Source organism: Anguilla rostrata, chromosome 1 (genome assembly GCF_018555375.3).
Source record: "Anguilla rostrata isolate EN2019 chromosome 1, ASM1855537v3, whole genome shotgun sequence".
In the NCBI taxonomy this organism is placed as follows: Eukaryota; Metazoa; Chordata; class Actinopteri; order Anguilliformes; family Anguillidae; genus Anguilla; species Anguilla rostrata.
Window position 1 is genome coordinate 81,144,810 of NC_057933.1, and position 13,565 is coordinate 81,158,374.

The 13,565-nt window shown below is 42.0% G+C and overlaps 1 long non-coding RNA gene across 2 annotated transcripts; it reads right to left on the minus strand.

The window, feature by feature from the left end:
- Window positions 1-570: 570 nt before the first annotated feature.
- LOC135237506 (uncharacterized) lies at window positions 571-8,298 on the minus strand. Of its 2 annotated transcripts, XR_010324844.1 has the most exons (7): window positions 8,148-8,298; window positions 5,769-5,878; window positions 3,724-3,915; window positions 2,725-2,757; window positions 2,276-2,308; window positions 1,618-1,650; window positions 571-917 (listed from the first exon to the last, which is right to left on the minus strand). It is a non-coding gene; the product is annotated as an uncharacterized LOC135237506 (long non-coding RNA). The 2 variants fall into 2 exon arrangements; XR_010324846.1 differs by lacking the exons at window positions 571-917; window positions 2,276-2,308 and having other exon boundaries at window positions 1,100-1,650.
- Window positions 8,299-13,565: the final 5,267 nt, after the last annotated feature.

Here is a 13,565-nt window from a genome sequence, read left to right on the forward strand (position 1 = left end):
GTTTTGGTAGCCTACGTAATATGCTGTCCCAGCACGAATGCTTAGCATTTTATAAAACGAATACTAAAGCAAGAAAAGAACAGAAGAGCACACGTTATAATTCCAAGACGTTGACAGGTTATAACCAAAAGTAGGCTACTGCGCCGCATAACATACAAGTTTGATTTGAAGTTATTATGAAAATAAATTGGTTTGCCGCTGCATATTTTCAAACATGGCGGGTAATGGCGGAAAATAAATACAACACAAATGCTACGAGTACTCGACCAATCAGAAATGTTCAGCGCTGCAAGCTCCACCCAAAAGGTTCCTGTACTTTCGGAAAGTACTACCCCCCGAGCAGGAACGTTTTGGGGGGTAAAACAAAGCCCCCAGAACTAAATTTAGACCCTAGTTCCTGCGGTGGAAACGCACTGAGTTCCTCAAAAGGTTCCTAGTTCCGGGGTATAGTTCCTGCGGTGGAAACGCGGCTATATTTAAAGGGCTTGCTCCCATTGTGATTCCTGTACAACATCCCCCTCCCACTGCAATTCCTGTACAACACCCCCACCCTCCCCCAGGTCACAGATAATGGAAACTCATGTGCAGGTGGGCTTGCTCCTGCAAAAACATTGTTCCTTCTGTCATCTAAAAAAATCAAAACAACATTCCCCTCCCACTGTGACTCCTGAACAACATTCCCCTCCCACTGTGATTTCTGTACAACAGTCCCCTTCCACTGTGATTCCTGCACAACATTCCTCTCCCACTGTGATTCCTGTACAAATCTCCCCTCCCATTGTGATTCCAGTTTAACCTCAACCAGTGGAGAACTAAATAATCTTGTTTCCTTTGGTAAACATACACCGTTCATGATGAACATACAAGAAAAGAAATATACCTACCATTGCCCATTGTATTGCATGAAATTGGTTTTCCTATAAAAGAAAAGGAAATTACGTCACAGGTTACTATGCTAACAAACATACATATATAGAGGACTTTATGAGGGCTATTTTTTAAATGAGTGCTCCGCTTCCCCAGTTCACTGATAATGGACACTCATGTACAGGAGGGCTCACTTCACAAAAAACATTGTTCCTTCTGTCATATAAAAATATAAACAACATTCTCCTCTCACTGCGATTCCTGTACAACATTCCCCTCCCACTGAGATTCCTGCACAACATTCCACTCCCACTGAGATTCCTGCACAACATTCCCCTCCCACTGTGATTCCTGTGCAACATTCCCCTCCCACTGTGATAGCTGCACAACATTCCCTTCCTACTGTGATTCCTGTGCAACGTTCCCCTCCCACTGTGATTTCTGTACAACATTCCCCACCTACTGTGATTCCTGCACAACATTCCCTTCCTACTGTGATTCCTGTGTAACTTTCCCCTCCCACTGTGATTTCTGTACAACATTCCCCACCTACTGTGATTCCCGTACAACATTCCTTTTCTGTTGTGATTCCTGTACAACATTCCCCTTGCACTGTAATTCCTGTACAAAACTCCCCTCCCATTGTGATTCCAGTTTAACCTCAACCAGTGGAGAACTAAATACTCTTGTTGCATTTGGTAAACATACACTGTTCATGATGAGAACATGCAAGGAGAGAAATGTACCTACCATTGCCCGTTGCATTCTTTGTAGGTGTTGCATCTATAAAAGGAAAATAAATGACATCACAGGTCGCTAAGCCAACAAACATACATATTTAGAGGCCTCTGGGAGGGCTATTTTTTAAACATGAGAGCCCCCCTCCCCCAGGTCACTGATAATGGACACTCATGAGCAGGAGGGCTTGCTTCACCAAAAGCATTGTTCCTTCTGTCATATAAAAATCTAAACAACCTTGTCCTCCCGTTGTGATTCCTGCACAACATTCCCTTCCTACTGTGATTCCTGTGCAACATTCCACTCCCACTGTGATTCCTGTACAACATTCCCTCCCACTGTAATTCCTGTACAACATTCCCTTCCTACTGTGATTCCTGTATAAAATTCCTCACCCACTGTGATTCCTGTACAACATTCCCCTCCCACTGTGATTCCTGTACAACATTCCCTCTCACTGTAATTCCTGTACAACATTCCCTTCCTACTGTGATTCCTGTATAAAATTCCTCACCCACTGTGATTCCAGCTTAACCTTAACCGGTGGAGAACTAAATACATTTGTAAAAATGATGGATCTTACATTTTCCCATACCACTACCTCTCTTGTTGCCGTTAGTAAACATACACCATTTGTGATGAGAACATGCAAGGAGAGAAATGTACCTACCTTTGACCGTTGCATTCTGTGTAGGTGTTGCTTCTATAAAAGGAAAATAAATGACATTACAGGTCGCTAAGCCAACAAACGTACATATTTAGAGGCCTCTGGGAGGGCTATTTTTTAAACATGAGAGCCCCCCACCCCCAGGTCACTGATAATGGACACTCATGAGCGGGAGGGCTTGTTTCACCAAAAGCATTGTTCCTTCTGTCATATAAAATCTAAACAACACTCCCATCCCACTGCAATTCCTGTACAACATTCCCATCCCACTGCAATTCCTGTACAAATCTCCCCTCCCACTGTGATTCCAGTTTAACCTTAACTGGTGGAGAACTAAATACATTTGTAAAAATGATGGATCTTACATTTTCCCATACCACTACCTCTCTTGTTGCCTTTAGTAAACATACACCATTCGTGATGAGAACATGCAAGGAGAGAAATGTACCTACCTTTGACCGTTGTATTCTTTGCAGGTGTTGCTTCTATAAAAGGAAAATAAATGACATCACAGGTCGCTAAGCCAACAAACATACATATTTAGAGGCCTCTGGGAGGGCTATTTTTTAAACATGAGAGCCCCCCTCCCCCAGGTCACTGATATTGGTCACTCATGAACAGGAGGGCTTGCTTCACCAAAAGCATTGTTCCTTCTGTCATATAAAAATCTAAACAACCTTGTCCTCCTGCTGTGATTCCTGCACAACATTCTCTTCCTACTGTGATTCCTGTGCAACATTCCACTCCCACTGTGATTCCTGTACAACATTCCCTCTCACTGTAATTCCTGTACAACATTCCCTTCCTACTGTGATTCCTGTATAAAATTCCTCACCCACTGTGATTCCTGTACAACATTCCCCTCCCACTGTGATTCCTGTACAACATTCCCTTCCTACTGTAATTCCTGTACAACATTCCCCTCCCACTGCGATTCCTGCACAACATTCCCCTCCTACTGTGATTTCTGTACAACATTTCATAGAGGACTTTGGGAGGGCTATTTTTTAAACATGAGAGCCCCCCTCCCCCAGGTCACTGATAATGGACACTCATGAGCAGGAGGGCTTGCTTCACCAAAAGCATTGTTCCTTCCGTCATATAAAATCTAAACAACACTCCCCTCTTGCTGTGATTCCTGTACAACATTCCCCTCCCACTGTGATTTCTGTACAACATTCCCCTCCCACTGTGATTTCTGTACAACAGTCCCCTCCCACTGTGATTCCTGTACAACATTCCTCTCCCACTGCGATTTCTGTACAACATTCCCCTCCCACTGTGATTTCTGTACAACATTCCCCTCCCACTGTGATTTCTGTACAACATTCCCCTCCCACTGCGATTTCTGTACAACATTCCCCTCCCACTGTGATTTCTGTACAACATTCCCCTCCCACTGTGATTTCTGTACAACATTCCCCTCCCACTGTGATTTCTGTACAACATACCCGTAGCGTTTTTGTTGTCATTACTGTCTAATAGCACTGTTTGTGCCAGACTGAAGATCAGCACTGCCCAGATGACTCCTGTCATTGCGTTGCGATGGCACAGTCGAATCTGTAGTCTGTAGAAAGGCGATGATGTCGCTCTGTTTTGTCTCTTTTTTTCCCCACCGGGGTCCTCTGTGTGCACTGAAGGAGCTGGGAAATGGAGGGAAGGAACAGCAATCCTGTCAGAAAGGACGGGCGGCAGGGAGGCGTAGCAGTTACGCCCTCAGCGCACAGACTATCATGCGCAGCTGTCAACAGTCACAAGACAGTTCATTTTCCATCCATCCATCCATTATCTATACCCGCTTATCCTGAGCAGGGTCCATCCATTATCTATACCCACTTATCCTGAGCAGGGTCCATCCATTATCTATACCCGCTTATCCTGAGCAGGGTCCATCCATTATCTATACCCGCTTATCCTGAGCAGGGTCCATCCATTATCTATACCCACTTATCCTGAGCAGGGTCCATCCATTATCTATACCCGCTTATCCTGAGCAGGGTCCATCCATTATCTATACCCACTTATCCTGAGCAGGGTCCATCCATTATCTATACCCGCTTATCCTGAGCAGGGTCCATCCATTATCTATACCCGCTTATCCTGAGCAGGGTCCATCCATTATCTATACCCGCTTATCCTGAGCAGGGTTGCGGGGGTGCTGGAGCCTATCCCAGCGAGCATTGGGCGAGAGCCAGGAATATACCTTGGACAGGCCACCAATTTTTCACAGGGCAACAGTTAATTTTTTAAACAGATTGTTTTTTCTTCATTGTTTAATATGAGGGAGCCTAAGCAGATGTGACTGTTGCAACATAAACTTGCCCTGACTAGACCAATTATTCTACTTATTTTTTTAGCACTGTGCAACATTTGCAAGCAAAAATGTGTATAAAAAATAAAGAACAACAAGTGGCATTTGGAGAACTGGGTTGCAAAAACTGATATTTGGTTTGATTTGGTAACCTGTTTCCATACATTTTTCTTGGTGAAAAAAGTCAATTTTCCAAATGTAAATACCAACAGGTACAATTGCTCTTTAGTCTATTTAGGCTAGAGGGAGTAGTCTTTCGCAATACACAAAATCACTAAATTGTGAATATTTTCCCATATCCACTTACTGTTTCAAAATAATAATCATAATGATAATGTTTTTTGTATAGCGCTTTTACATGATGTTCGAAGCGTTTTCCAACATAAAATTACATGAAAGAGAAATAAAATGAAAAAAAGTTAATTTAACTTGTAGATAACTGTCACATACTCTCCATTCTCTATAACCTTACGTAACAATCACATATGAAATTTGCCTTTCCACATGTGAAATAAAATATTCACATGTGAAAGGAAAATGTCACATGTGAACAGGACATTTTCACATGTGATTGGCTTTTTCACAAGAGAGGAAGCGAGCCGTACTGTTAATCAACACCTTATCCATCAAATGTTTACCTTTTTTTTTTTTTGTTAAAGACTGATGTTTTGGGTGTATTACTTTTCCTTCAAGGACAAAAACAACACAAAATCGAATCAACAAAAGCCAGCATGAGACCTAGTGGTGGACTTACCACGTACTCACAGACAGTGTACTCTGCAGGTTATGCTACAGCTCTTTAACTGCACACTCAGCATTAATATCAATACAGCGCTGTTAACTTCCCTATCGTACACATGGATGATAATATTTGAATTAGATGAAATATTACTCTCACAATGACGCGGTTTTGATTTTGATTTTTGCTCAATGTATATGGATAAGGCTGCAATACAGGTAACTACCATGATGATGATAGAAATGCTTGAGTAAAAGAGGGATACACAGTGCATTGAAAGCAAGTTCTTCTGTACAGGTTGGAAACACCTATCTACTCAAGAGTCAGTGTCCCATCTAGGAATTGAACCCGTGACCTTGAGGTGCAAGCCCATTTCCAAAAGCGACACGCTAGGCTACGGGTTCCCTTTCGCTGGGGGAAGTGCAGAGAGTGGAAGTGACCCGTACCTGTGGTGTTCCTTCCTGTCTGCACGAGGCTGGGAGGAGAGTGATATCTTGAGCCGACGTCTCTGTGGGGAGCTTCAGATCTCCGGGGTCACTTCACTCCAGGGGTGCTTCTGCACAGGTTGCAGGTGGATCCAGATGTAATTTAAACATTTAAATATCCCAGCGTGTTCCCACTTCTCCCCCAGGATTCCCTTTTTGGGGAGCACTTGTTTTCGGCAGGGTGTTTCAGTGACTAAGGCTGCTGAACATGCTGACGTTTCCACCAGGAACAGCGGTTTAGGTGATGTTGTCAAAAGAACCTGAGGGTAACCAGGGGCAACCGCGGTTGAAGGAGTATACCCCTCGACTGCGATGTCCTGCATTGGTCGGAGACGCGAGGCGAAAACAGACGAGCATGAGCTGACTACGAACATCGATGTAGGACGTGAGCGGGCAGTTTATTTCGGCAGTTCCCTGTAGCACATTTATGAGTATGACGCTGACTGCGTGTCTCAAATGTGTGAACTGTAGTTTAGCACTGAATATTTTACTGTGCGAATGGAAAAAGTAGTCATTTCAATTCTGAATTCTTTAGCTTTGAAAGATCAATAGTTGTCAGCAGTGGTTTTGTGACAGTTTTGTTCATTTTGTATCAGTTTTTGTCTACCTGTGTGCTGCCTTTTTACTGAAATTGCCAGCCTGTGGAAAAGCAGGCTTTAGTTATGTGAATCATTTTGTATTACTCAAAAAAGTCACTTTTGCAGTCTGCATTGTTCATGCTTCTGGAAACTTCCAGCCACAAAAAAAATGCTTGTGTTTAGGATGATCAGTATTTGGCTTTATCAGTCATAGATGGTATCTACAACCATTAAAATGGGTTGTGTGTAGTAGGCCAAAGAAATATTATTTTGTGTAATTGTAACGTCTTGAAGTTGTTTGAGAAGAGATCCCAATACCTACAATTCCTGCTATTCCTTTGTTTTGTAAAGCTCAAAATATTTCATATAACAACACACTGTATAATTTTGAATTTAAAAAAATTCCCTTCAAGAAATGTCATCTAGTCTGGCTTCCTGTTTTGTTTTTAGCCGAATAACAGAAGCATACTCAAAAGAAGCCTGTTCTCACCAGAAGTGAGACATCGTTCTGCAGTGTTGTGAGGCCTTGTGGATGCATCATTAAGGTATCATTATGATATTCATGATTCACAGAAAGACTGCATTTCCCATACACCCTTAGCATGGATAAACTTTCAAAAAGGTTGAAATTGCAGGCATTAGTATTCTTGGCTACTGTAATATTAAATCCCATGTTCATTGCACTGTGATTTAACTGGTGTGTGTTGGTTTTTTTTTTTTTTTGGGGGGGGGGGTGTGGTTTAGCATTTTGATCATTCGAGAGATTAAAGTGAAACTTTACTTTTTTACTTTTTTAACGATATTTTTAAAACATATTTACAGTTTCTGGTGACCTGTGTGCTTGAAAATGGCCTGCCAAAAGCAAGAGAATATATTTAAGTGGCTATAAGAATATATTTTTGTTTCCAGAGGTACATTTATTTATTTATTTATTTTTTGTAGGCAATATTCTTCATTGCACACAAAATCTGTCTCAGCCAATTGCTAACATACCCTAAAACTGAAATAATATTTTTTTTGAAACCTCACTTGAGATCACTTTAATCTCTCGAATGATAAAAAAGCTAAACCACACAACAGTCACATTTTTTAAACCCAGGAAGCAAAGAAGAGTGAGCTCAAATTCATCCACAGTGATGTGAAAGACTGATATCTAATTATAGGAAGCATTTGGTTGCAGTTATTGCTGCTAAGCGTGATGCAACCAGTTATTACGTTTCAGGGGGCAATTATTTGCACGCATGGGTGATATAAGTGTTTTTTCATTAAATAAATGCAATAATTTAAAAAATGTGTTTACTCAGATTTGCGTTGTCTAATATTACATTTCGTCTAAAGATCTGGAACCATTCAGTGTGACAAATACACAATACTAGAGGAAACCAGGAAGGGGAAAAATACTTTTTCACAGCACTCGAGGTTTGTCGATCCTCAAGCCGGCTAGCTAGCAGACTTCCTTCACACAACATACACTAGTGCAAATATAAGGAGAGCTAGGCTTTTTCCACATTTTACTTTTTTTTACCCAGAAAGCAAGCTATTTACAGATATCTCTTATGTGGAGTGACTCACTAGCATAACATTTGTACGTGCAACGTATCCCTCTTCAGGTTTGAATACATCACTCAACAAGTCAGCGCCCCACCTGGGGTCTGAAGCTACCCATGACCTTGAGCGCCAGCAAGCCCGTTTTTCCCAAAAGCAGCCACGCTACGGGTTCCCTTTCGCAGGGGGAAGGGCAGAGGGAGGAAGCGAGCCGTACCTGTGGTGTTCCTGTCTGCGCAGGGGCCCGCGGGGAGGTCTGATATCTCCAGCTGACTGTCTCCACAGTGAGCTCCAGATCTATGGGTCACTTCAGCTCATCACCTGCAGAAATGGAAACTGCAAGTGGAGATGTTCCCGCCCACCCTGCAGGCGTCACCGCCCGCCCCAAACCCCCCCACCCAAAACCCCCCCCCCCACTTCCCTCCCCCTCCATCCGCTTCACGATTTTAAATAGATTAAATTAGAGTACATATAAGCAGAAACATTGTGCTGGCCTTAAAACAGAAGTGAGTCGATCTAAGGAAGTAAGTAAACCACCCACCCCACCCCCTTGATATTTCTAGTGTGGCTTTTAAGAGGCTTTTACTCTTAAAGCACACACAGACACACAAACACACACACACACACACATTAACACACACGCACACACATTAACACACACACACACACACACACACACACATGCACACATATTAACACACACATATACATACACACGCTCACACATTAACACACACACACATACATATAAACACACATGCACACACATAAACACACACACATACATGCACACGTACACACATTAACACACATACACACACACACACACACACACACACGCACACACATTAACACACACACATACATACACACACACGCACACACATTAACACACACACTCACGCATACACACACACACACACATTAACACACACAAACACACACATTAACACACACATACACACACACGCTCACACATTAACACACACACATACATACACACACACGCATACAAATTTACACACACACACTCACGCACACACACACACACATATAGACACACATGCACACACATTAACACAAACACACACACACACATACATTAACACACACACATTAACACGCAAACAGTGACCAGTACACATGCATCTATATATACACAACCACATGCACATGGTCTCACATAAATGCACAAGTACACAAATAAACATGGCACATGAATACACACACACAAGTTAATGGACATACATGCACGTATACACGCGTGCATACACACACACACACACACACATGCATCTTACAAACAAACACACTAAAACGAAATTGCATTTACACCCCTTCATCTCCAACTTAGTATGGACAATTTATTTTTAAACGATAAACAGTTGACTACAACTTTGCTTGTGGAAACACTTTTATTGCATGAAGTGTAACTTAATAAAGGGGTGAAGATTTACATGAACTTCACTCGTGAACCTCTCTTTTATACTTAATTCCACAAACAGTGCAGTCCATTAGTATTTGGACAGTTACATAATTTTTTGTTTTTGTTTTGGCCCAGTACTCTGCACATTGGATTTGAAATAAACCAATGAATATGAGATAAATATGCCAACTGTCAGATTTCATTTAAGAATATTTACATTTATGTCCAGCGATCCATGTAGGAATTACAGCCATTTTTTATACATAGTCCCCCCATTTTAGGGAACCAAAAATAATTGGACAAAGTAACATAATCTGAAATACAGGCATGATATTTGCTACTTGGTCGCAAATCTTTCACAGTTTATGACAGCCTGAAGTCTGCAGCCCACAGACATCTCTAGATCTTGGTGATGCTCTGCCAGGCCTGTACTGCAACTGTCTTCAGTTCCTGTTTGTTTTGCAGGTTTTTTTTCTTTCAGTCTTTCAGTATACAGTGTTTATAGTTTGTTGGTCTGTTGAATTCAGGCTGGGAGATTGATTTGACCTGTCAAAAACATTCCACTTTCTGGCCCTGAAAAACACCTTGGTTGCTTTAGTTGTACATTTGGGGGCCATTGTCCTGCTGCAAGGCGAGGCACTGCCCAGCGGGCTTTGAGGTATTTGGTTGGATCTGAGCCGATAAAATGTTCCTGTACACTTCAGGATTCATCCTGCTGCTGCTGCCGTCAGCAGTCACATGACCAACCAAGACAAGTGAGCCAGTTCCAGTGGCAGCCATACATGTCTAAGACATATCTCTACCTCCACCATGTTTCACAGATGAGGCGGTGTGCTTTGGATCATGAGCAGGCCCTTCCTTTCTCCACACCTTTCTCTTTCTATCACTTCTGTCCAGATTAACACTAATCTCGTTTGTCCGTGAGAGTTTGTTCCAGAACTCTATAATTTAATATGCAATGCACTCTAACTTGGCTGTTCTGTTCTTGAGGCTTGCCACTGCTTTGCATCTTGAGGTCAACACTCTAAGGTTTTGTTGGTGCGGTCTCTATTTTTGGCTTTGACACATGCTGGAGGGTGTTCTTCATCTGTTTGACAGTTGAAAAAGGGTTTTTCTTCACAATTGAATGTATTCTTTGGTCATCCACTACAGTATTATTCCATAGTCTACCAGGTCGTTTGGTATTGTGGACCTCACCAGTGGGTTCTTGCTTCCTAGCAATGTAACAAACAGTTGATTTTGACGCACCCAATGTTTTGCCGATATCTCTGATCGATTAATTCTCATTTTTACACCTCATGACGGCCTACTTTCCCAGCATTGACAATTACTTGAGAGACAACAGCAAGGGACGTCAAATGCAAATTCCACACCTAGAATCATAGACCTTCTGTTGGCTTTCTTGTGCATGACGTAATGATGCAAAGACACACAGCTGGCCAATAAACAGCTGAGCAGCCAATTTTCCAATTACAGTTTTTTACAATTGGTTACAGACTTTTCTCAATACTGAGTCCACTCTTTCAAAACTCTTCACACTGTTGTCTGTACCAACACGCAGCTTGGCACAACAGTTAATTTCACACCCAAAATGCACCAAAACTACCAAAACACTGCATACTTGTGTCAAAATCAAATAATTCTACCAGAACACCAGCACTAGTTTTCTCCAACAGCAACACTTTGTCACTCATAACACAATAACCTAAAAAAAACACTAGCAACAGGTAGCATTACAGTAGATGTGTCATCTTTGAAGTCGTAAATCATTTTGTGCTCCCTAGTTTTTGGTTGTGTATATATATATTGTTGATAGTATAAGAAATGTGCATATTTTACAGTAAACAAAGTTCCCATTACGAAATACAGTAAGAATGGTAACTCTTTATAGAACGTACTACAGTATACTACAGGAAGTCATAGAAATGCAACAGGAAAAGCTTCAATGTGCTTTATTTTTGCCAGGGTTTTCTTTTTCTTTATTTTTGCCATAAAGTAATTCAAAAATAAACTACAGTAAAAGAAAATTGCTGTAAGGATAACAAAAGTAATAGTTTGCTCAAAAAACAAAACAAAACACACAAATCATGTTAGTCCACCCAGTCTCATGTTTTCGTCCACATCACACCTAATGTTCTCCCTTGCCAAACGCTGGGGACAGAATCTTTTGGCATGTCGGATCCAAGCTTGGCAATCCTCTTCGGATATGTCCTCACATCCAGCATTCACTGCATTGAGAAGTGACATCGGATTGTGTGGATTGTGGTCATAAACCTTCCACCTCCACGCAGAAAAAAATCTTCAGTGGGGTTGAGGAAGGGCGAGTACGGCGGCAGGAACAGTGACAGCATAGTAGGATGGGCCGCAAACCACTCGATGACTGCATGGGAGTGGTGAAATGTCCAGGGGTGGACATTCCAGGGATCAGAAAGTAAAAGTCCTGCCATGTATTGCATCCACCCCTGAAGCCAGCTGATTTAGCTCTACCTCCTGGCTGAAGAATGGTGCTCATTAGCAAATCCAGGTGACTGGAACAAAATCCTGGGATGAACTTTTACTTTCTGAACCTGGATTGTCCACCTCTGGAAATGTCACCTTGTCCCACACAATAACAAAGAACTGCCTCACCTCCCCCTCTTTCCTCCACTGGCACAAGCCTGCCATGGAGCTCATCAAGAAACAAAATGGGGCACTGTGTTGTATGGTCCAATGAGCGGTCTGTGTAGCAGCAATCCATCTGAGGATATCGCTGCACACATGGTGATACTGGCACCCCTCTGGCCTGGGACACTCTTTTGCCGATCGAATTCCGTCCTCACCAGCGTGTTTTGGCCAAGTTGAACCCAGCCTCGTCCACATAGATGAAAAAATGAGGTGTCTGATGGGCTTCAAGCTCCATGACTCTCTAAAAGAAATCCACAAGGCAACCTCAAGGTTACATGTATTACTTCATACCAACAGTAAAGGCTTTATGGTTGTGTGTGTGTTGTGTCCTACTGTGGCCAAACAGAGTTGTTCAAAAACCATCATCACATAGACATCTTGCCTGGACATACTGGTGCCGGAGTTCCTTGACACGATCTGAGTTCCTCTCAAAAGGAACAGTGTACAATTGCTTCATACTGATCTGATGTTTTTTTAGGACACGAGCAATGGTTGCCGTGCTAACATTGTGAATATTTCCAAATGTTCATTGTTGGCCAATACTCCGGCCTGAATTTCCCTTAGTTGTATGGTATTATTTGTGATAACCATATCAACAATTGCCGTTTCCTGGATATCAGTGAAGATTCTACCCCTCCCCCCTGTGGGAGGAAGTCGTTGGGTCCTAAAGAAGAAATACAACGAGAATTGCACGCAAGCAATAGATTTTCTAGAGGCTTACTATAGATCAATTTACCACTGTAACATGCAGTCATGCCTTTTCAGAATACATATCTTACCTGCTGGTTTGCAGGAAGATTCTGACAATTGATGCCACCGTTGGGCAGGCCAGATTTGGCTGCACTCTGAGACCGGCCTCTCTCAATGATAGTCCATGGCTGATTACATGGTCAATTACAGTAGCCCTAATCTCATCAGAGACTACAGCTCTTGGTCTTCTCTGCTGCTGTCTTACACCACCACTCATGCACACCCCTCTCCCTCTCCGTGCCACTCTTTCTCCTCTGTCTCTTGCAGGCTCCATTTTGAATTTGAGGTGTAAAAAAACATTCCAAACATGTATCCTTTTATAGCCAATGGAAAACACCAGGGTAGGTCTCTAACTGAGATGGGAATCACCTGTGGTTGGTCTCATTTACATAATTTCAATCAATAATATTTCACTATTTGTATCCATAACCATCTTTTTTTAGGATTTTGAATGTATTTCAATGGGGTGTTTGTAATTTGGCAAATTGCTGTCCATTTGAATATATGTTAGGTTTCAAACTTATATTTAACAGTTTTGAAAAGAGTATGTAAGAATTCACAAAAATTGGCTGTGCATACACATGGTTTTGCAGGTGGTAGACTTTGAGTGAGAAAATATTTCAAAATTCAGCTTTTGAAAGCTGTGGTCATTGAATGTCTTGTGTTAAACCTAGGCATTTTGTGTTAAAGCAAGGCAAGAGTCAGTCACAGTTTGGTCCGCATAGACTTCTGTTGTGCTAACAGTGTGAAGAGTTTTGAAAAAATGAGTCTAGCATTGAGACATGCTTGTAACCA